At 56.2% G+C, this 21,913-nt stretch overlaps 1 protein-coding gene across 11 annotated transcripts in view; it reads left to right on the forward strand.

Annotated features, from left to right (window-relative positions):
* Positions 1–499: 499 nt before the first annotated feature.
* Positions 500–21,913, forward strand: part of ADGRG1 (adhesion G protein-coupled receptor G1) — a 39,071-nt gene continuing 17,657 nt past the window's right edge. Inside the window, exons 1-3 of one of the 11 annotated variants that reach the window (XM_072967446.1) lie at positions 546–643; positions 4,809–4,997; positions 18,124–18,201. The gene's annotated coding sequence lies outside the window, so the exon portion shown is untranslated. Of the gene's footprint in view, positions 644–1,779; positions 1,970–2,559; positions 2,657–4,808; positions 4,998–6,527; positions 7,123–7,377; positions 7,515–18,093; positions 18,202–18,996; positions 19,122–21,913 lie in introns of those variants that run through there. The other 10 variants (XM_072967443.1, XM_072967442.1, XM_015248107.3 and 7 more) reach the window with 10 other exon arrangements.

A 21,913-nucleotide genomic window follows, 5' to 3' on the forward strand; every position in this document is an offset into this window, starting at 1 on the left:
CCTGCCCCAACCCTTTGTCTGTGTCAGCTCCCCTTTTATGTCTTACAGGAGGCTGGATGTTCTGAGAGTGGGGACCATGTCCCCCCCATTCCCCTGCACCCCGACTTCGCCTTTTGCCTCCAGCCAGCTGCTGGCTGTTGGCTTGTTTTTATTACAAGCAGGTGAATCTGGACCCAGGCTTTAGGTGGGACGTGAGCTCAGAGAGGAGGCAGCACTCACTCGCAGAATTGGTAATTATGCATGGGGTTCGGGGCAGCAACTCCCAACAGCCCTGGGGAGGGGGGCGCTGAGGCTCAGAAACATTCAGCAACTCCCCCAGCTCATCCAGGGTCCATGGGTGGGCCAGCCACCCACTGTCCCTGTGTAGAGGTGCTGAAAGCCCATTAAGGGCTAAGGTGAGGGGGTGTGGCACTCAGCACCCAAGGGATCAGGTCAGCCCCTGCAGGGAAACTCAGGAATGAGAGAGGGAGGCGGCAGCACAGCCATGGGGCCAGCCGGAAATGGGGCAGGACAGGCAGGCGGAGCCACACCTGGGGCCTCCTGCCCAGACAAGCTCAGGCTGGGTGTCTGTGATCCCTGGAGGAGGTGAAAGGGGAGGAGGTAGCCTATGCAGAGTCCAGCCAGGGGCCTGCCCAGACCTGAGGTAAGAATCTGCTGTTCGGGGTAGGGGACGGGGTGGGAAAGGTGGGGGAGTGTGGCTCCCAGCCTGGCCCACTTGACCTTGGCCGACCCCCAGGTCTAGTTCCTTGCCTGAAGGCATGTATGAGGCCTGGCCCTTGGCCTGCTCAGGGTTATGGGCTGATCCAAATCAGGAGGCTCTGGCTATCCTGGGTTTACCCCCGGCCACTCTGAGTGTGGGCTGGCTGTGCTTATGTGGTGGCCATCTTGGCACAGGGAAGCCAGCAGGGTGTGAGGTGTATTCCCTGTGCTCAGATGAAGCGACTGGAGGGCTGGGGGCCAAGGGGAGCCTGCAAACCTGGGTGTTTAGATGGGGAGGTAGGAGGCCTGTAGCCAGTGTCTCTGCTGGCTTCCTCTCCCGGTGCCTAGAGCCTGTTTCCAGGGATCCCATGGGAAACCGGTTTGGGAGCTGGTTGGCCCAGGTTGTTTAACTTTTGATGAGGGTGAGGGCAGTCTCCCCAGGTGAGCAGGGACAGGGCCTAAGCCTGGGGGTATATGCCTGTCCCTCTGGCCAGGACAGGGTCCTTCCGCCTCTCCCCAGCCCCCCTACCCAGCAGTGCAGCCCTCCCCCCGCCAACCCCTGGCTGCCAGAGGCAGGAGGTGAAAGTCAAACTGTTCCCTGAATGGTTGCTTGCCTGCCCTGGGCCAGGCCTCTGTGGTGAGACCCCGAAATGGTGGCCCAGGACACAGCAGGGTCGGGGAGCCATCGTGGAGGAAAGGGCCAGCCCTGCCAGTGCTTCTTGTGGGACCCCGACCAGGCTTTCCTTCTCTGGGCTGTTTCCCTGTCTGCCTCGAGGGAGGTGGGCAGGAACGGAGGTTTGAGAACAAAGCAGGGAGCTGGAGTCTTCCAGCTTCACCTCCACCCACGCAGGCTTAGTCTCCTGGCCCCACAGGGTCGCCAGACAGAGGCGGGGGGCTGGAGCTGGGAGGGGGCCTGGCACCTGGCCAGCTCTTTGCCGACCAACTCAGCTCCCTGGGGTGTGTGGGTGGTCAAATGGGCCCCTCATGTTCCCTCTGTTAATTAGGCCGCCCCTACTAATGAGTGTCTGTCATCCTCACCCCATTACACCTCCTGAGCCATCTGTGCCCTAGCACTTACGAGGAGGCCCTGGGGGGGTCCCTGGGCAGAGGCACAGTTTGGAAAGCAGTGCTTCTGGGAAGCACTGGGGGCATCTCCTGGGGTGAGGCTGGTCTTTCCACAAAGTGCACCTGACTATTTTACCAAAAGAAAAGTGACAGCAGCCCTGGTTTCCAGGGAAGGACACTGAGGCACCCTCTTACAACTCCTCAGGTGGGTCTCCTGCAGCAACACCTTCGCATTGTTCTCTGTTGGGCTTCACTGGGTGTGTGTATGGGGGGGGCGATGTGGCAGTGGGGTGCGTGGGGAGGTCAAGGTTGAGAGACTGGGCCCTGGGGAGCCTGTGGCAGTCAAGTGAGATGGCACATTGTCACCCCAAGACAAAGTGAATCCTGCTCTCTTTGCCCACTGCTGTGCTAATTTGTGGGTAGTCACTCAACCTCTCTGGGCCTCATTTGCCTCCCTTGGCATGGGAGTGACGATCCTCACCCTTAACCAGAGCCACCTGGCCCAAGTCTTGTGCATTGGAGCAGCTGACACCCAAACTTCACAGACCAGGGCTGGGGGCGCTGCTGACAGAAGGGGTACAACCATGGAGACATCAGCAGCAGCTGGGATGGCCTGTCTGGGCCCTCTTGTTCAGGAAGGGAGACTCCTATAGAGAAGGCAGAAGCCTCTTCTGTTCCCCGCAGGGGGGTAATTTGCATTGAAAGAGAGCCTGGGGTAGTGACAGCACCTGTTACTGCCCTACTCAGAGGCCCTGGCTACAGATGAGCCTGTGTGTCCCTGTTTTACACCTGCAGACACTGAGGCTCAGAAGCTCAGATCTGGATAGTTTGATGCCAGGTCCCATGCTGTGCTGTTTGGAAGACTTTGAGGGCAATGCTGGGAGGAGTCTAGGTGAGTTGAGGGGCAGCTTGAAGCCTCCCAATCACTGGGTCTTCCCCAGGCAAGGCTGCCTCTGATCAAATCACTCAGGATTCTCTTGGGAAGAGGGGTTCTCCCGGATGTCATGCTGCCAGGAAGGGCTGCATTTCTGGCTCCCAAGGCTGAGTGGTGAGGCACCACCCAGCCGACCGGCTCCAATCCTTTGAGCTGCAAAGGGACGCCTGATACTTACAGATGGCTAGGGTCTCACTTGAAGAAATTAGGCCTCTGGGTTCCCAGCCCTGCACCTGCTTCCCCACAACAAGAGTGGCCCATGCGGGCAGCATGGCAGTGGGATTGTGGAGAGGCCTTGTAGCTCGTCTGTGGTGGGCCTGCCTTTGCCCTGGGCTCAGAGGCTTCTGGAGGCTGGAAGGCAAGAATGTGGCCAGAATGACCTTCCGGGCCTGTTCTAGCTGGATCCAACCCTCCTGCCAAGTGTACTTGGGGGGCTGGGCTGAGATCAGACATTCTGTCATGCCTACGGAGAGGGGGCGGCTGCCCTGTCTACCTCCTATCTCGGGTAGCTGGGCACCCAGGCGTGTCTACCTTCTGGGGAGGTCAGCAGGAATGGCCCTTGGAGGCCCAGCCAGCTTGAACTTTGTCTGAGGACCTCTGTTGTGTTCCTGGGTGGGAGCATGGTGACCGTGGAGGGTGGGGGATGTCCGTCTGCGTGCCTGCCTGTCTGGGGCAGGCCCAAGGACACTTCTTGTTGACATGTGGTAAAGATGCCACTGGAACTGGGAAGAGGGTATTGGGAGAGGAAGCAAGCCTTGAAGTCAGATCCTGTGTGACCTTGGGCTGGGCTCCCTCCCTCTCTGAGCCTCAGTTACTTCAGCAAATGGAGAAAGCAAATCTTCTGTAGGACTGTGGGAGAAAATACAAGTCGAATACACAATAAGAGCTCAATAGTGGCACGTATGCTCTGAGTCTGAAGCCTTCAGGGGGTCAGAGTGGAAAGAGGTCAGTGATGGAGATAGGTGTGGACACAGGAGCTGGGCTGGTATCCGGGGGTGTCTTTTTCCAGACCATAAGCCCCAGTGCTTTTGAAACCTGATGCAGGTAAATGTGGGCAGGGCACCTGCCTGGGCTCCACCCCCAAGGGAGTCCAAGGGTGTTAAGTCTGTCCTTGGAGTACCAAATAAGGCCTCAGAAAACCAGCTTGGACCTGGGCGGTCTCTGCCTTCTGTTGGCCTGGCCTTTCATTCCTTAACTGGAGCTGGCATCAGCCTCTTGCACCCAAGCCTGGGCTTGAATCTCCATTAGACTTGTCCCATTTTAATGGCTGATGGTGTCTCTAGCCATCCCTGTGTCTTGGGTTTGTAAGGCTCCCTGCTCCTTCTCCAGCTGGGGGATGGGTGGTGGGTGAGAGAAGCAGGCCTAAGGCACACAGTTCCCTTTGTGAGGGCGGCTGAGTCACATGGGCAATGCCATCCCCCCAGGCGCTGGGGTGGCTGTGACGGGAGTTGGCATTATCATGGGACTGCGGCTGCCCCCACTCCTGTGGCCAGGAGGCTTTCCCACGGGAATGAACAGGGAGGTGGCTGGGAGCACGGGCCACAAAGCATGTGGGCCAGGTCACAGGACTTGGATTCGAGTCCTGGCTCTGCTACTGATGTGCTGAGAGGCTTTGGAAAAGTGCCCTGAGCCTCAGTTTCCATCTCTGTTAAATGGGAACAGTCATCACTGTTTATAGAGACAATGGACATGAAAGGCCTTTATAAACTGTTGAGTGCTGGGCCTTTGGTATCTGATGTTGGCCAACATTTGTTGAGTACCTACTGTGTGCCAGATGTGGTGCTCGATGATTTATGAGGCCACTCAGCTTGCAAGGGGAGAAGCCTGGACCTGAACTGTTCTTGTCAATAAAAACCCACCACCACGCAGGCAGTGTTTGCCCGTGACCCTTCCCGCAGGTGGGCACAGCTCTTCACTGTTTGCAAGGCTGCCCTGGTGAAGGGTTAGAGATGGAGAAGGGTAAGGCCTCTGGGAAGAAGTCCCAGTGTGTCCTTGCACTCGCCCAAGCCTCTGTCACAGTGTGTACCATGGATGTCCCGTCCTCCCTCATGTCCTGGGGACTACATGCCCTCTCACCTCCCTTATGGCCCCATCTCTGTCTCCTTTGCAGCACACGTCTGGACGCCCAGCCACAGACCAGCTGTATGGCCTTGGCTGAGCTACTTCATGTCTCTGACATGCGAGTGGGACACAGGTTCGAGAGGATGAAATATGAAGGACCCACATAGAGCAGAGCGTCTTACACAGTGAACCCTATGGACTCAGCTGCTATAATCAGTCCTGTTGGTACTAACAATAGGTAGTGTTGTGACTAATAATTTATTTGGTTTCTCTCCTCTGACTCCCAGAGCCCTCTGGGGGCTTTATGGTGCCAATAACTGACTCCCCAGGGTCACCATGATGTGAGCCGGGCTGATCTCCCCACCCCCTGGCGCCTGGCTCAGTGCCCAGCACATAGTAGGTCTCTGAGAAACCTGATGAGAGAGCAGGCAGAACTTGGCGGGCCACCTCCTGCCCTGGCTGGGCCACCCCATAGGCCTTTCATGTGTGGCCAGAGTGGCAGCTGGTTCTGGGCTTCTGCGTTCCTTGCTCGGACATCCAGCCTGGAGGGCCCCTGCCAACTGCAGAGAGAGTGGTGCTGCCGACCCTCCACCCGTGCCTTGCTGGCCAACACCCTCTGTGGTGTGTGTGTGTCGGGTGAGTGACTGCTGTCCAGCTGGCCTGGACCCTGGGGAACAGCTGAGGCTGCCCCAGTGACCAGCTGGCCTTGCCCTGAAGGACAGACCTTGGGGAAACCGAGGCTTGGAGGTGGCAGCTTTCCCAAAGACATGGCATGTAAGGGGCTCCCCATCCATTTTTGGAAAGCTTACTTCTGCTCCCTCGTTTCTTGGCCTCTAGCGTGGGCCAGCCCCTCCTTCCCCATCAATGAGGTAATAACTCCTGTGGCCCTGGGAGGGAGCAGTGGACTAGACATGGACCCAGTGGCCACAGAGCCCACCTGCTCCAGGCACCTGCCACAGTCTGGATGGCAGGCTGACCGCCTGGAGAAACCTGTGGCCTGGGGGCCTCCCTGCACCCCAGTGTATAGCTTTATTGCCCTTCCTCCTCCCTGAAGCTTGATTTATGCAGGCAGGTGAGGGGTGGACTTCACTTGCAGTGACCCCTCGCCTCCTAGGCTGCCTTAAAGAGCTTCCACTGATGCTGTATTAGGTGACTTTTCCAGGCCAGTCTTCTAGAATGCAGATCCCTGTGAGAGAGAACAGACCTCAGTGCCCTGAGCATCCACTGTGTCCAGAACCATCTCCAGAGGCCTGGGGAGGCTGGATTCATGAATAGTTAGGAGAGCCAGCTGTGGAGCCAGACCACCTGGGCTCCTGTCCCAACTCTGCCCCTTCCCAGCTGTGTGACCTTGTGCAAGTTAATTCTCTTCTCTGGGATTCATTTCTCTTTCTTCTTTATCACCACATTCACTGCAAATGTTGACTGAAAGCATATTAAGTGCCAGGCACTGTTCTGAGCAACACGTTTTCCTGTGGTGCAACAGCAATGGCACCAGGGAAGAGTCTGGAATGTAGTAAATGATCAGTAAATGTAATCATTATTATTATTACTGTTGTTATTGTTGCCGACATCACTTACCCTCATTAGGTTTTGAAATCCTTATAGCATCTGTGATTTGGGAATCATTTGTTCACATTGGAGGGAGGATGGGGAGTCCCCACCCCACAGGGCAGGCTGTTGGGCCATCTGAAGCTTCCCGTCTCTCAAGGTGGCCATGAACCTTAGCAGTGGGAGGGGACTGCTGATAGAGACCAGTGGCTAGAAAATGGGGTAGGGGCGTCAGACTATTTCAAAATTTCTCTCTTTGAGCTTTTGGAACCACCAGCAGTGGCTTCTTACCTGGGCCTCAGTTTCCCCTTTGGCAGAAGGTCACACGTCTGCTAGGTTTGGACTGGCAGGTCATTTCCAGACACCCCTGGGGGTCTCAGAATCCAGAACTTGAGTCTTGGATTGTTGAAACCATGAGTGCTTGGGGAGCACTGAGATGAGTCCCTTTGCTGGGAGGACTAAATGAGGCTCAGGGAGGAGTCAAGGTCAGGCGGCCAGTAGTGCATGGCCTGGCTGGCCGCATGCCAGGTTGCTTGACACCTCCCTTCCCCAGCTTGCCTTCCGCTGTGCCTGTCAGCGCCGACTCCTGCCTGCTGCCAAGGAGGCTGGACTTTCCTTCAGGAAGGGGCAGTTGTCGCCTGGGTCCGGGGGGTGGGGGCAGCATCTGGGCGGCCTGTTGCCATAGCAACCCTGGCCTCTCTCGGAAACTCTGGGGAGAACAGCTCTAGGGAAGCGCCAGATGGAAGGCGAGGAGCAGAGATATCTCCAACCAGGATCCATCCATGAAGCTTGGCACCTGTCTGCCTGGATGTGGGGTGAGGCTGAAGTGCCCCCTTGCCCAGCGCTGAGTCATGGGCATGCCCCCAGTATCCCTGCCTCAGCTCTCTCAGCCCTGCCCCCTCCCAGCCTCCCTCTGAGAAATCCGTGACTCACGTATGGTCCCGTCATCCCCAGCAGAGCTAGGAGGAGGGAGGAGCCCAGCTGGGGCAGAGGGGGGTGTCCCCCCCACCAAAACACACTCAGGCACCTCCCCCGGCTCCACACTGGCTGCCTGCCTTGCCCTGCCGCAGGAGAGGGGCTGGGAGCCTCCACACCACGGGCTCTCTCTCAGCAGCGGGACCACAGCTGGCAGGTTGAGCCTCGGCGGTGGATCTTGAAAGGCAATTCAGCTGCCTGGCCCCATGCTGGACCTTCTAACTGTCACCAGGTACCAGATGGAGGGCATGAAAGCAGGAGGGAGGAGGGATGGGGGTGTGTGCGGCAGAGGGTGGGGCGGTGGTAGACTGGAGGACTGAAGTCTTGGTAACTAGTTCGGAGCTAGCCCACGTGAGCAGTGCTGTGCGGGGTCTCTAGAGTTGGGGGTGGATGGACAGGGAGATGCCTGGGAAGGGGATGGGGCCCCAGAGGATGAAACATGTCAGAGCCACTAGCTGGGGAAACTGGGGCTCAGAGTCATAGAGTCACTGGGCCCAGCGAACTGGGGTCTGCTCTCTGGGTAGTGAGATAACCATCCTCTCCTGCTCCCGTGTACAGATAGGAGAACCAAAGTTGTGAGAGGCAGGGGGCTTATCCCCAAGGTCACAGAACAAGTCTGGGGATAGAAAGCCAGGATCTGGCCCCAGGGAGGAGAGGGCGCCGCAGGGGACTAGGCACAGGGCTCTTGCAGCCCTCACCTGCAGCTACCTGGGGGCTGCGTTCAGGGCTCCCAGTGAGCTGGGGACAGTCTGGCTCTTCATCACCCAGGCCACCTTTGGGAGGAGATGGTTCTGGAAGTAGGGTCTGAGCATGGAGGACCTGGGATTAGAGAGAATACCCTGGGAACCAGTGGCAGTAGATGGGGAAGCAGAGGCTGAGGACTCGCTGCTTGCCAACTGCCAGACCCCGGGCCCTCATCTGCCTGGCACAGATAGGGCCTCCCCACCACCAGTTCCCACCTGGGGCAACTGCTGGTTCTTGTCCTCCCTGCCTCCCCAACCAGCCTCCTTCCTGTGGGGCTGAGCTGGGGTCTCCCTTGGCCCCATGGGAGGAGGCTGGTGTTTTTTTTTGACTGAGAGGGTTGGAGAGCATGAACTGAGGCAGGGCCCCCCTCTACCTACCCCACTCCCACTCTGCCTGGAACTGCTCTGGCCTCAGCTAGGTAGCGTGGGGAGGAATAGCCTCTGTGGCTATAGAGGGCCAAATACGTTATTCTAATAAATAATTATCCAGCACCTATGATGTTCCTGGTACTGTTCTAGGGATGGTGGACATGGCAGCGAATGAGACAAATAAGGTGTCTTAGAACTCATGGGTGGTCCAGACCCAGAACCAAGGCCCTGCCCACTGCCGCGGATTTCCTCAGGACTGACTCCTTGGGGCTGGAGACTGAGCAGGAAGAAGCGTCTCCAGTCAGTGAGAACTGCTGGTTGCCAGGGGTCTCATGGGGTCTTCACTGCCCATGTCCAGGGATGGGACTAGCTCTTGGGGCCAGACCTGATCCCCCTTTGCTGCAGGGGCCCCAGGGACCTCAGTCATAGCATCATCGTGGCCACCTTGCCTTGCCTGTCCCTCTGGGCCCACGTACTAAGTGGGCGTGTGGGGGTGATCATAGCTGTCCTGCCTCCCGTGGTCCTGGGGCTCAGCTCTGAAAGTGTTAGGTCATGAAGGACACCATTCCAGGTGTGGTCTGGGATGGGGAGGCTATGCTAGGCAGTCTGCACTGTTGTTGCCACTTCTGTTCCCTGGGCCACTGGGCAGGGCCCAGTCAGCATGGCTGGGACATCCTCATCTGGTCAGGGACACAAACAAACAAGGCAGTTAGGATCTGAGGCTGGGGAGTGAGATAAGCTTGCTAGAAGCGGAGGGGAGAATTTTCCTACTGGGAGGACCCAGAGGCTCTGCAGAGGGCATAGAGGCTGGCCATGGAGGCTGGTGGTGAGGGGAGGAGGGTTTGGCTTGCATGTATGGGGATTGGGGTGGGGGAAGGTAGCATTCCTGGCAGAGGACACTACGTGGGAAAAGTTTTGGGAATGATGAGAACAGGGGTGGGGGGGTGGGGCAGTGATGGCACTGGAGATCTGGCAAGGGTCATTTTTGTGGCCTGAATGCCAGGCCAGCAGGTCCCAATCTGCTCTCAGGGGAAGGGGTGATGGGAAGTCTTGGGTAGTACTGCAGCCAGAGGGTGGGGTGGGGTTGGGGTCGGGGTCTGGGTGCCCAGGCTGCCACTGCAGCTGGATGGGGAGGGAGGGTTGTGAGGCAGGGCTGGCCTGGCTGCCCTAGGCCTGGGCTCAGGGGCTCCAGGCTCCTGCTTGGAGGGCAGCTTCATGGCTGTGGAGACAGAGGTGGAAGAGTTGGCCACGCAGCCCAGGAGAAAGACGGTAAAAGAGGAGGCAGAGCTGTGGCCAGGTCTGTGCGTTGTGGGGTGGCCTTCCTAGCAGGGCCCAGCATGACAGAGATGGGAGGGGGAGGGCAGGGACAGCCTTCCATGTGGCCTCAAGTGGGCCGCATGGACTATGCTCCAGCTGAGCTGGACCTCAGGTCACTTCATCTTCAGTAAGAGCTGCCTGTGAGTCATGAGTGGTAGGGGCCACACCCATGTCAGGGATGCAGTGAAGAGTTGGGTCAGGGATGGTGAGAGGATGGAGGTAATGTGACAACACAGCCCCAATTCTCACTGCCGCCGCCCTACCAAGAACCAGAGGAGGCTCAGCAACTCTAACCCCAACCAAGACTGGCCCTGAATCTGCCTTCTGACTCACAGCAGATGGGGCATCACGTGAGCAAACCCAGCAGCTGGGGGGACCAGGACCCCAGGGACCAGGCAGATGGCAGGTGGGGGCAGGGCAGGACTGGCACAGAGGCCTTTTAAATGGGGTGGGGGCTGGTTTCTGGCTGGGCCTCAGCCTCCCCAGGCTTGCCCTCCACTGGTCTGTCCTCACGTCCCCACAGGAGTTCCTTGAGGCCCCCTGGGAGCCCTGCAGATTCAGGGTCAGGCCAGGGCTGCTGTGGGGAGGAGCTTGGGACACACGCTTTCTGACCCCTTGTGGGTGCCTGCCTGGACACAAGTGGGCTGAGACATCCCTACAGGCCCCTCAAGACTCAAACTCTCCCTGGTTTCCTGGTGGGTCAGCTGGGCTAGAACAGTCCTGAACCTTCCAGCCCTCAGCCTCTGCCAGGCCCCAGGCTTAGTGCTTTACATGCACCTTTATGCCTGCGAGGCATGAGCTCCTGATGTGCCCACTTTAGAGACAGAGGACACTGAGGCACAGGAGGCTTACACAGGAGTGACTGCTTATCGTGGGGGCTCTTATCCACTGCGCTCTCCTGCCTCCTCACTGGGGAGGGGGCCCCTCGCCCAGGCCAGATTCTGTGCTGGGGACCAGAGGACATGTGGCCTTGTCTCGAACCCCATCCCTGCCATGCTTCTCTGGGGAGACAGGACCCATGGGGATAGAAAGGCTGCTTGCCTGGGGAGAATCCTGGCTTTGTTAGTCTCTGGTTGTGTGAACTTGGGCATCTGGGCCTCATTTTCCTCACCTAGAAAAAATGGATAACGATGTCTGTACTTCAGGGGACTGTTGTGAGCCTTAAGGAGGTAATGGAGTGAAAGTGTGCACAACAGCACCTCACCCATACGTCAGTCAGTATTATTATGATCTCCCCCTTGGGCAGATGGGTACACTGAGGCCTGGAGATAATGTGTAATAATTTGAGGAGTCTTCTTCCTGCCTCCCTGCCCCAGGAGAGCCAGAGCACCTGGGCACCAGGAGGACCCACCCCTATCCCCAGCCTGACTTGTGCTTTGTCGCGGAGGCCAGTGTGGTGGGCATCGGGCTCCTGGGCTGGCGCTGGCTCAGGTTCTGGCGGTTTGTGGTGCACTTGACAGTTCCAGGCAGGCAGAGATAAAAGCTGAGCCCTGGACGAACTGGCAGAGCTTGCAGACACCAGTGGACAGGCCTCTGCATTAGAGGAAGATGGCTTGGGGGTGGGGGCCTCTCTGTCCTGGAGCCAGTCCTGCTCCGGTCCCCTGAAAGACTGGTGGTTATACGGCTAATGGCTCCGGCCTGGCTCCCTGGGCTCAGGGCCACTTAAACTCTCCAAACGAGCAACAGTGGCAGACCAGAGCCACCTCTGCCACCTCTGCTCTCCCTCCCAACCTCAGGCCTGTGCCTTCCTGCTCCCAGAAGCCCTGACCTTGTCTCTCTAGGCCCACAGGGGAAAGCAGAGGGCTTCAGAGGCTCGTATCCTGCTATCCAAGGTCACAATCTCTGTAGACCTCAGTGTCTTCACCTCTATGCAGATGACACTACCACCCCTTGGCAGGGCTGTTACTGGAATTTGGGGAAAATGGCTGCAAACTGTGTACTTAGCACAAAGTGCAGCTTGGACAGCTCCTTCCTAAGCCTCAGCTGAAGGTTTTGTTTCAGGTTTGGTCACAGGACAGTTCAGGTAGAACTAAGTTCAAATCCTTGAAAAGTGAACTTGAGCAGGTGGCTTAATTTCTCTAAGCCTCATTACCTTGGCTGTAAAATGGGCATAAAGATACCTGAGTCTCTCATATCTACATGAGACCCTGTGGGATTATCTGAGACAGCCCCATGCTGCAGTGGCCCATAAGCAGTAGACGCCCCTCTCCAGCTGTCCTGGTCCTTTGCCCCTCCATCGCCCAGCTCAGCTGTCCCCAGGGAGAGGCAACACAAGGTGGGTAGGTCTGCGGCTGTCTAGTTCTGTACCAGCTCCATCAGCTGTGTGAACTTGGACAGGTGCATTAGCCTCTCTGTGCCTTGTTTTCATCATCTTTCAAAGGAGGATAGTCTTGAGAAGGTTGAGTCATAACTCTTAAGCACTGGGTATAACGCCTGGCACACCATAAGCAATGTTGTCATTGCCACTATTCTGGGCCACCGCCAAGCCCTTCTCTGAGGGAGCAGCAGGGAGTTTATCCCAAGCATCAGCCCTGTCCTCCCATGGTGTCACTGCGTAAGGCACCAGCTCTCGGAGAGCCCGCCTTCTTGAACACGCCCATCCAATGGGGTCTCAATCTGCTGACCTAAGGAGTCATCCATGAATGGGGGTCCCCCTTTCTTCCTGCGACCCATGACCTGACTTGACCACTATCCCAGGCCTGCAGGGGAGACCTGGGTTTGAGCTGGGCTGGTTTCCTGGGGAAGCTGAGTCCCTTGGCTCCTGGGGTCTGCGCTGGATGGCCAACTGCTTCTGGGTCCTTGGCCGAATCTGGCCCTCAGGGTGTGGCTCTGTGGCTGGCACTCTGGTTTCTGACCCTGTGGTTGGGGGACAGCTGCCCAGATCCACCTGCCTTGATGGTGACAAATGTGAAGGGTGAACGCCAGGGGCTGGCTAGGGCAGCTGAGTCATGCTTGGCCTGGGGCCCTCTGCCCACTGCTCTTCTGGCTTTGTCACCAGCTGGGCATGTATCAACCCCACAGGGCGACTCATAACCCAATCCACCCCCCAACCCCTGGTGCATACAGCTTCACTGTCTACAAAGACCCTCTTTCAGTCTTGGGTGCTATTGTTCTTGGAGATTCGCATCTACATTTCACAGATGAGGAAGGAGGCCCCTGGTCCCCTGGCCAATCAGAGGTTGTCTCCTGCCTCCAAGTCTGGACCTTTGCCCATGGCCCCCAGATGATGTTTCCAGCTGAGGTCATGAGTTCCCTGTCCCTGCAGGTGTGTGGCAGGGAAGTGGTAGAGGGAACTTGGGCATCATGTGGGATCCTTCAGGGCTCCCCCAAGTCCTGAGTGTTTCTGGCCCTGGTGGGGAGAGGCACCAGTTCCCACATTCTTCCCGATCATTAGTCCCCAAGCCACACGTTGGTCTTTCTAGCAGCACCAGGTGATGTTTGTGTGCAGGTGGCGCCTCCATCTAGAAACCCTCTCCATAGTCTTGCAGGACTTCCACCATTAGTACCAACCATTGCGAATTCAGAGGCTCCTACTAGTGAGTAAATAGCTCATTGAGCCTGATGGGTGGTACAGAGGGTGAGAGGGTTCCGGGTGAACAGGACTGGCAGGAGGCAGGAGGGTCTGATGGAAGAGTTGGGAAGGGGGGACACTCACCTCCCAAATGATCAGGTTGTGGATGCTGCCCCCTGCTCTCCCTCATCCAATAGGCCTGCGCCTGGGTAGATGTGTTTCTGACCCCGTGGCACTTCCCCCTCCCACATACCTGCATGTGACATCGCCTGGTGAGAGCTGTGGGCAGTGGGCAGGGCCGAAAGGAGTCCTCGTGCAGTTTCCTCAGAGCTATGCTTAACCTTTCGTCCATGCTCATGCCTGCCGCACCCTCTTGGGGCTCTGCCACCTGTGTACATGCCCCAGATCAGATGGGCAAAGTCTTTTCTCCAGTTCCTTGGAGGGGTGCCAAGAATGCCCAGGTCTCGGTGCCTGGACTGGGGTAGGGAAGCTAGGCCCTGGTGCAGCACACATCGCTGTCTGTGGTGGAAAGAACAGCCAGTGCCTCCCCACGGAGACCCTGCAGCAGGTGTCAGCAGGCCCAGGAGTCTGGCCTCTGCTCCCCAACCTGGGTTTGGAGACCTAGGGCCAGGAGCTGCAGTAACTGTTGTCCGGGTGGGATGAGAGTGTTTGTGGACCTCATGGATCTAGAGGTGAGGGTCTGGCCCCTACTCCAGGGCTCTGATGCCTTGGGCCCCTCGTGCAGCCTCTTGGGCTTCATGTCCACTTCCTTAGAGTGGTTGACACCACTTCTCCATGTCCCGGAAATTCCAAGGCTGGAGTTGGGGTGCCATGCAGGACAATGGGCACAGCATAGGCAAGGAGTGCACAGAGCTGGATTTGGGTCCAGTTTCACCAGCTATGTGACCCATGGCAAGTGGCTTGCCCTCTCTGAGCCTCAGCTTTCCCAGTTGTAAAATGGGCTTAATAATTCCCACTCCTCAGAGGGTGGCTGTGTGCGTTGCAAAGGAGGTCAGGGGCACATCATGTTGTCTATGCTTGCATCCGGTTCCCGTCACTGCTCTGACTCCCTCATGAGTCTCTGCAGGCTCATCCTTGGGATATACCTGCCCCAGGTGCCCTGACCCCAGGATCCTCCCTGGCCACAGGTGTTTGATATTTTCCCTCCTTGATTTACCTTGGGGAGCTCCTGGGGAGACAAGATGGAAGCCTGGCATTTGCAGCAGTGGGAATGTGACCTACCATCATCAGCAGATCCCATCCCTAGGTCTCCTCTGGCCCTGGGCCACAGGAGCAGGTGTTGAGAGCTGTCACAATAGTTACTTTGCCTTCATGGAGACAGAAAACTCAAGTTTTGATCACAGATTCTGATGGCATCTCAGATATCAAGAAATCCAGTCCCTGTGAAAGTATGTCTGCAGTCCCAGTAGTTTAGGAAAGCCTTGGACTCCCAGGCTTCTGCACTGCAGGACTTCTTAAGAGCCTTTACCAGGTGGCTCTGTATTAGAGGTGAAGTTTCAGGTCCTATCCTTGTTTTCAGGCTATGCACAGTCTTGGGAGCCTCTTTCTGGCCAAGCACCTGGCAGAGGTGTGTATGGTCCTAACCCAGTCAGAAGCTGGGGAGCAGGGATGGCTCAGTGTTGGAATCCCCCTGCCCTGAGCATCAGGAGCTGGCTTCTATTGGGAAGAGACTTGGAGCCTACCTGGCGTGAGAGAGTCTCAGCTTTGTCTCACTCATTTTATTTAACTTGGAGTCATTGAACATCTACTGTGGACCAGGCTCTGCCGTACTAGGTCCTGGAGATACAGGTATTGAGAAAGACGGACAAGACAGAGCAAACATGGAGAAATGGATAACAAGCAAATCACAAGGTCATTTCAGGCAGTGTTAAGTGCTGTAAACTTAGTAAGATAAGGTGAGATATGGAAGGGAGGGATGGATATTTTTGGTTGGGTGGACGTGGGAGGTTTCTTAGGAGAGGGGACATATGAATTAAGACCTAAGAAGGAACCAGCCAGGGAAAGAACCCAGAGAGAATGTGCTATGTTGCAGAGAAAGTATGTGCAAAGGCCCTGAGGTGTGTCTGAAGATAGACAGAAGGCTAGCGCGCTGGAGTTGGTGAAAACAAGGAAGAGGTGGGGTGGCATAAGTAGGAGGGAGTGGAGTCACTAGCTTATTATTTTGGCAGTCATGCTTCTCCATGAGTGTCAGTTATCTGATTTATGAGCCTTATCATTTTGTCCCCGACCTCCACCCTGGTCAGGAGTGTTGTGGGTGTTAAGTGAGGATGGTCAATCTCTGGCAGAGACTTGGTTCTGGGCAGCTATGGACTTTTGTAGGTTATTATTATTATTATTATTATTATTATTATTATTATTATTATTACAAGTGTTTGGTGACTATGGGTGGGACCTGGAATCCTGTGCCTCTATTTCTCTGTGTGTTGCGGCAGTCAGTGAGCACCAAATCTGTGTAAAAAGCCCGGGGTACCCCGTCTGTGCCCTGACTCTGGCTCTCATGAACCGCAGTCCCTGCCATCTCCTTTCAAGCATAGGATCTTTTGATCCAACAGTGACTGCCTTCTCTAGCCCAGCAGGCCCTGGAATCCTTTCCGGGCAAAGGTTCCACCGAGAACAGCAACTCCTTTCTTTGCTTTCTTTTCCTCTTCCTCCAAGGGCCAAAAATAGTGCCTGAATAGCACACAGCTCTGGGCCGACAGCGAGACAATAGCCACCTCCTGGCTCTGGTCCATCTGTGGGGGAGGAGGTGGTGGAGTGCACCGGCACACCATCCCATGGCCCCAGCCCCTGCTGCCTTTCCCATGGCCTCTGTCAGAAACCATCCCAAATCCCCTCCATCCCCTTGGAGTGAGATTGCCAAGGGGATTCCTGCTTATTCTGGGGAAGTGCTCTGAGACCCTGGGCCCCTTAGCCCCTAAGCTGTCTCACCCTCTCTCTTGATCTGCCGCTGGTCTGGAGCTGAAGGCCTCAGAGGGGGCGCCCGCAGTCCTGGTTCTCTTCTGGGCCCTGTATGGCACATGGAGGCCACCCATGGCTTTGATGTCCTTTTCCCTTTGACTCAATGGCTGTGAAGGACTTTTTAGAGGTCAAAGGGATGTGCCCTCTTGAGATGAGGTGAGCTCCCTGTCACTGGAGGTGACCAAATAAAGTCTGGATGTGCACTAGATGGGGGATAGTCAAGTGTCAGATGGACATTGGGTCTTCATGTCTCAGAGGAGATCATGATTTGAATTCCATACACCTCTCTTACCAGCCTTAAGTGGCCTTGAGCAAGTCACATCACATTCCTGAGCTTCTGTCTCCTCATCTGTAAGGTGGGTTCAATAGGGCTAACTTTGTAGAGTAGTGGAAATGGATCTCCAGAATGTCTAATGTAGTGCCTGGCACACAGTCGGGGTTTCAGAAGCTTTGCTTTTGTTCTCTCCCTCCCCAGACTGGTACTTACTCTGGGGCACAGAAAGGAGGGTTGACCCATTGTTATCCCCCAGGGAGCCCTAGAGGAAGGCCCTACAGCTAATTCAGAAGAAAGATTCCTGGTGGGTTGTGGCAATCTGGGAAGACTTCCTGGCAGAGATACTCCCCTGAGATGCTTCCAGGGAAGTATCATGTGCATTCTGTGCTCGTGGCAGCCAATAGTGGGGATTAGAAGGGTACCCTGTGTGGGTTGAGGCCAAGGCCACAGGCTGGCAGCCTCCAGGGGCAAGTGTAGTAGGCATTTTTGATCACAGGATTTTAAAGTCAATGTTGACAAACTTAGGCAGATGTCCCCCAGTGCTCCCTATAACCTGGTGTCTTAAACTCTGCCCTTTCTGCTGCCAGCTCCCTGCCTGGCCAGCAAGCAAGTTAGGGGACTTGGGCACAGGACAAGTTAGGGGGGCCTGTGCTGTGCTGGGTTGGAGCTAGGCAGTGACGTAGTCCCTGCAGCTGCCAATGGTTGCCGGGGCAACGGTTGCCAGGGGCTGCTGTCACCTGCGCCCCTTTTCTCGGGCTGCCCGCTTTGTTTGAAGCTCAAGCTTGGGTGAGGATAAGGGGGTGGGGGCTGGGGTGGCTTAGCTTCAAAGTCCCCCTCTGGCCTCTTGAACTGGGGAGAAACTGACCCACCACCCGAGGGGCCGCAGCCTGCAAATAAGGTGAGCCCTTGGCCCACTCATTCATGCTCTTTATGTATTTGTAGTCCACTTGATGACACAGAGGAGTCTAGGTACAATTCTTCCCCTCCTCCCCTCCTCCCCTTCTCCCCTCCTCCCCTCCTCCCCTCCTCCCCTCCTCCCTCCATCCCTCTCACTCCTGCTCCCACCCCTCCTCCTCCCCGCATCCCCGCGCCCCCCTGCTTCCCACCCTCTCTTCCCTTTCACTTGTTCACCCCTCCCCTCCTTCTCCTCCCCCTCCCCTTTTCCCCTACATTCCCCTTTATCCCTCTTCCTCCTCTTCCTTCTTCCCAACATTGAAAGCTTAGCTGATGAGTAGGTTGGGGTTGGGGCTGGAGTGACACTAGGGACCCTGGGAGAGTCAGAGATGCTACTCTAAGGGGAGTCGCTTAGTTAGACAGCAGCCTCCAGAATGTTGAGGAAGTGGTTGGGGGTGAGGACCTCACAACCCACACCCCTCCCCTCATCACACTCCATTTAAATTCAATTTCAGTCTCTGGGCTGCACCCCCTCTATCAAAGACAAGCCTCTGAGGATGTTGGGAGGAGGTGTCCAGGTCTGTGGTTGACTGAGAGCGTAGGAGTGGGGCTGGGATGAGGAGGTCACCTGGGTGGTCTTGACAGCCCCCAGGACCAGGTCCTTGGGGAAAAAGTTCAGCTAGTCCCAAGGAAACACATTTTTAGAAGTATCTTTTACTGTGAGTTTTAAACAGAAGCCCTTTCTGACTGTCAGATAACGTCAAGAGGAAACGAGCAGTGAAATCAAGGAGCAGGCACCTCCATCACCTGCCAGCTGTGCGACGTCCAGCAGGTAACTCCACCTTTTAGGGTCTCTGTTTCCTTGTTTGTTAAATGGGCATAGTGGTACTTGTCTCATAAAATTTTGGGGGAGAATGAAATGTGTTTATTTGTGTAAAGAGCTTAGAATCAAATCTTGCGTTTTCTGAGAGCTTCATTGATGCTAGCTGTGTGACTGGAGGTAGGGAGCGCCCTGCCTGTGGGGTGTGCTAACAGCATGCAGGGACCATTGATGCGGTGTGGGTCCTCAGTGAGCTGGGGTGGGATCTGGCTCTGTGCCTCCGCTGACCTTCCCTGGAAGGGGCTGGACCCTCAGCCTTGCCCAGGCTGGCAGCCATCTTGGGGGAGGATGCCTGGCTCTGTGACCTGTCCACTTCCCAGCCAGGGATCTGAGACCTGGAGGAGAGAAAAGAAAGGGAGGGCTGGCGGCTGACCTTGGGAATGCTAAGGGTCTGATAGTCCAAAGATGGGCGTTCTGCCAGGCTATGGGGAGTCAAGCTGCAGCGCCCCAAAAATGAGCAGGGAGGTAACTGGGCTGACCTTGTGAGCCTGGCCTTGGGCAGTGTGGGAGCACAGATGCAGAAGGGGAACTTGATCCAGACAGCTGAGGTCTGCCTGTGGTTTTAGAAGGAAGAGGGGCTGGCCAGGAGAAGGAGATGGCCTGGCACCATCTTTGCCCCTTGCTGTCAGCTGGGAGGTAAGCCCTGCCCTTCCCTGTAAGCATCTTAAGGCCCTGGGCTATGGAGAAGACAGATGGGGGACAAGGATCATAATCACCTATTCAGCAGGGGTGGAAGCTGAGGCCCAGAGAGGGGACAGGCTGGTCCAAAGTTCTCAGGGCCAGTTAGCTGCGGAGCTGGTTCTGGACCTTCTGCGTCTGACTCCTGCCACCCCTGCCCTGGGAGCCTGCATTCCCTGGGCAGGTGCTGCCTGGTGAGAGCCCTGGGGTCCCGAAGGCAAGCCTCAGCTGCTCCTTGTGGGGAGGGCTGTGGGGAGACCTGGCTGGGGGCTGCAGACTGCCCCGGGAGCATGGAGCTGGACACGGCTGGCACCAGTGTCCCTGGACAGCTTGTAAAAAGTCCCACTGTCCAAGCTCCAGCCCAGACTGGGCCAGATCTAGGACCTTTCCTAATCACTCCTCTTCTTTGAGATTCTAGGTCTCTTCCATCCACCTTCAAATTCTAAAAGGCTTTGATTTTCTGCTTCTAAAAGCTCTTGCATCCTCAAAGCCTCTCTCTCTCTCCCCCTCCCCCTCCCTCCCTTTCAGTCCCAACATTCTAAGTATCTCAGCTACTTGAGGCCCAGCTGAGGGCCCAGGTGGCTGAGGTTGACTTTAAAGGAATAGCCAACCTGGAAACAGGGCTGGCAGTGCCCTTTTCCCCAAGAGCTGGTGCTGCTGAACAAAGGGAGGTGGGATGGGGCCAAACATACCCCAGGTTCCCTGGGGACCTCTTGCCTGGAAGTGTCAAAGATGATGATGAGTTGCCCTCGGGAACATCAAAGCCTAAATGACTGCTGCAGCCCATCTTTTGCTAGTTAATGGCCTCTGGGACAGCTCAGAGGGGAGGGGAGGGGGCTGGAGGCTGAGCAGGGGGATGCTGACAGGTTTCTTATCTGCATGGTATCAGGATTTCTGAGAGCTTTTTTTTTGATAACAGGCATCCTGCTTACCAAAAAAGGATGTGCCGTCATGTTGGGCTGGGAAACTAAGTCCAACCAAGCTGTGGATTTTCTTTCTGCAGGATTTATCAGAGCCTTTGATATGCTAATTCACAAGACCAACTAAGGTCTGCAGTATGTCCCTAATTGGGGAACTAGTGCTTCTTAGGAAGTACTTGGCGAAGTTACATCATGGTTAAGTCAGTGAGATAGTCCCAGAGAAGGGAAGGAAAGGACTCTGGAGACCACAATGGCTAAAAGCATGGGCTTTGAGGTGGAGTGGACTTGAGCTTGAATCCTGGATTGACTATTTACTTGTTCTATGATCTGGGACATCATTTAACCTCTCTGGACTTCGGTTTCCTTATGTTTTTATTTTGCAGGGGGTGAGGTAATTACTTTTATTTATTTACTTTTTCTTAATGGATACATTGGGGATTGAACCCAGGACCTTGTGAATGCTAAACATGTACTCTACTACTGAGCTATACCCGCCCGCCTTCAGTTTCCTTATCTTTAATGGGAGGACAATTTGCTTCATAGAGTTAAGGTGAGGATTGACTGGTAATTTGTGAAAAGCGCTCTGCATGATGCCAGGTGCAAATTAAGCACTTGCCTAACGAGAACTGTCATCCTATCCTCCCTTTTCTTGGATTCTAGGGTCCTTTTCACTGCGCCACATAGACCTGTTTACTCGCACTCGCCATCAGGTGTTCTGCCAGACACTGCGTGGCTGGAGTGCGGGGCAGTCGGGTGAGGATGTGGAGTCCTGAGACCCAGGGTATCAGAACCTTTACAGACAGGTCACAAGGCTGGCATCCCAGAGAGGAGGACTAGTGTGTGCAGAGGCTGGGAGGCGGGAACACCCAAGCCCAGTCTCATCTCTGGTAAATATATGTTGGCTTCTCTGAGGCCTCCTAGGCAAACACTCTGGTTCCAGATAAAGCAGGCTGCAGGATGGGTGGCTCTGGGTAACTGGCTTTCAGGGAGAACCCAGCGTCTTTTCACGTGGGCAGGTGCCCTGCTCCTCCCCTTCGTCGGTCTCCCCACAGGGCCAGGGCCCGTCTGGGCAGGCAGAGGGAGTCGTGACGCAGGGACTTGGCTGGACCAGAAGCCATGGGGTGGTGGGGCCTGCACTGCCGGGTCTGGTGCAGGACTGAGACCCTGGGCAGTGAACAGGCAGGGCCATGGCATCCGCCAGCTTCTGGGGACAGGCAGCTAGCTTAATTTTTATTCTCCTTTATTGTAGAAAAATTCCTGAAACCTGAAGTCATTCTGTTTTCCTCAGCCAGGCCAGAACACCCTTCCTGGGGGGAGCTCTTTGTGGTCACCTAGTTTGGGCCTCAGTCACCCGGCTTGAGGGCAGGAACAGAGGGAGGAGAGACGAGCTCCATGTTTGCGCTCGCTCTCAGGAGCCACGAGCACCGGGCCCCACTGAGGGTCTGGGCTGGGAGTAGGGTGTGGCCTGGGATCCCACTGATGGGGACACCTTCCTTGATTTGTTGGGTACGTGGTGTTTCTAAGTTAGACTGACTTTAAACAGAAGAGTTTGGAAACTGCTGGTGGAGGGTCCTCTCAGCGCCCCACCACACCCCCATGGAGGAAACACCTGCTAGAGCCTCCCGCTCTGCTCTGTTCTAACGTTCCTCCTTGCTGCCCTGCACACCCGCACGCACTGGTGCACACACACGCACAAGCGTGTTGACACTCATGTGCGTGCTTCCACCCTCAAGGTTTCACGCTCACCCACCCCTCTCCATAGCCTAGTCCTTCTTTCCTAAGGCCCTCTGTCCAGGGCTAGGGAGGGCAGCCAGCAGCTCCATGTTGGCCCCCTACCCTACCGCCCCCTGCCCCCACCTCCGCCGCCACTGACTCGAGAGCTGCTGAGGACAGGGGCTGGAGCAGGAAGGCTGAGCTGAGTCCTGTCCCTACTGTCCCTCCTCCAGGAGGGCAAGACCAGGCTCATACCTGAAGACCACTTGGGCAGGGGCTCCTTTCCCCCACCCACACCCTTCTGCTCCCAGCTGTGCTTTGGGAGGCCCGTTCCAGGTTCCTGGTATCCTGCT

The sequence above is a fragment of the Vicugna pacos genome, chromosome 9, assembly GCF_048564905.1.
Source record: "Vicugna pacos chromosome 9, VicPac4, whole genome shotgun sequence".
NCBI lineage: Eukaryota > Metazoa > Chordata > Mammalia > Artiodactyla > Camelidae > Vicugna > Vicugna pacos.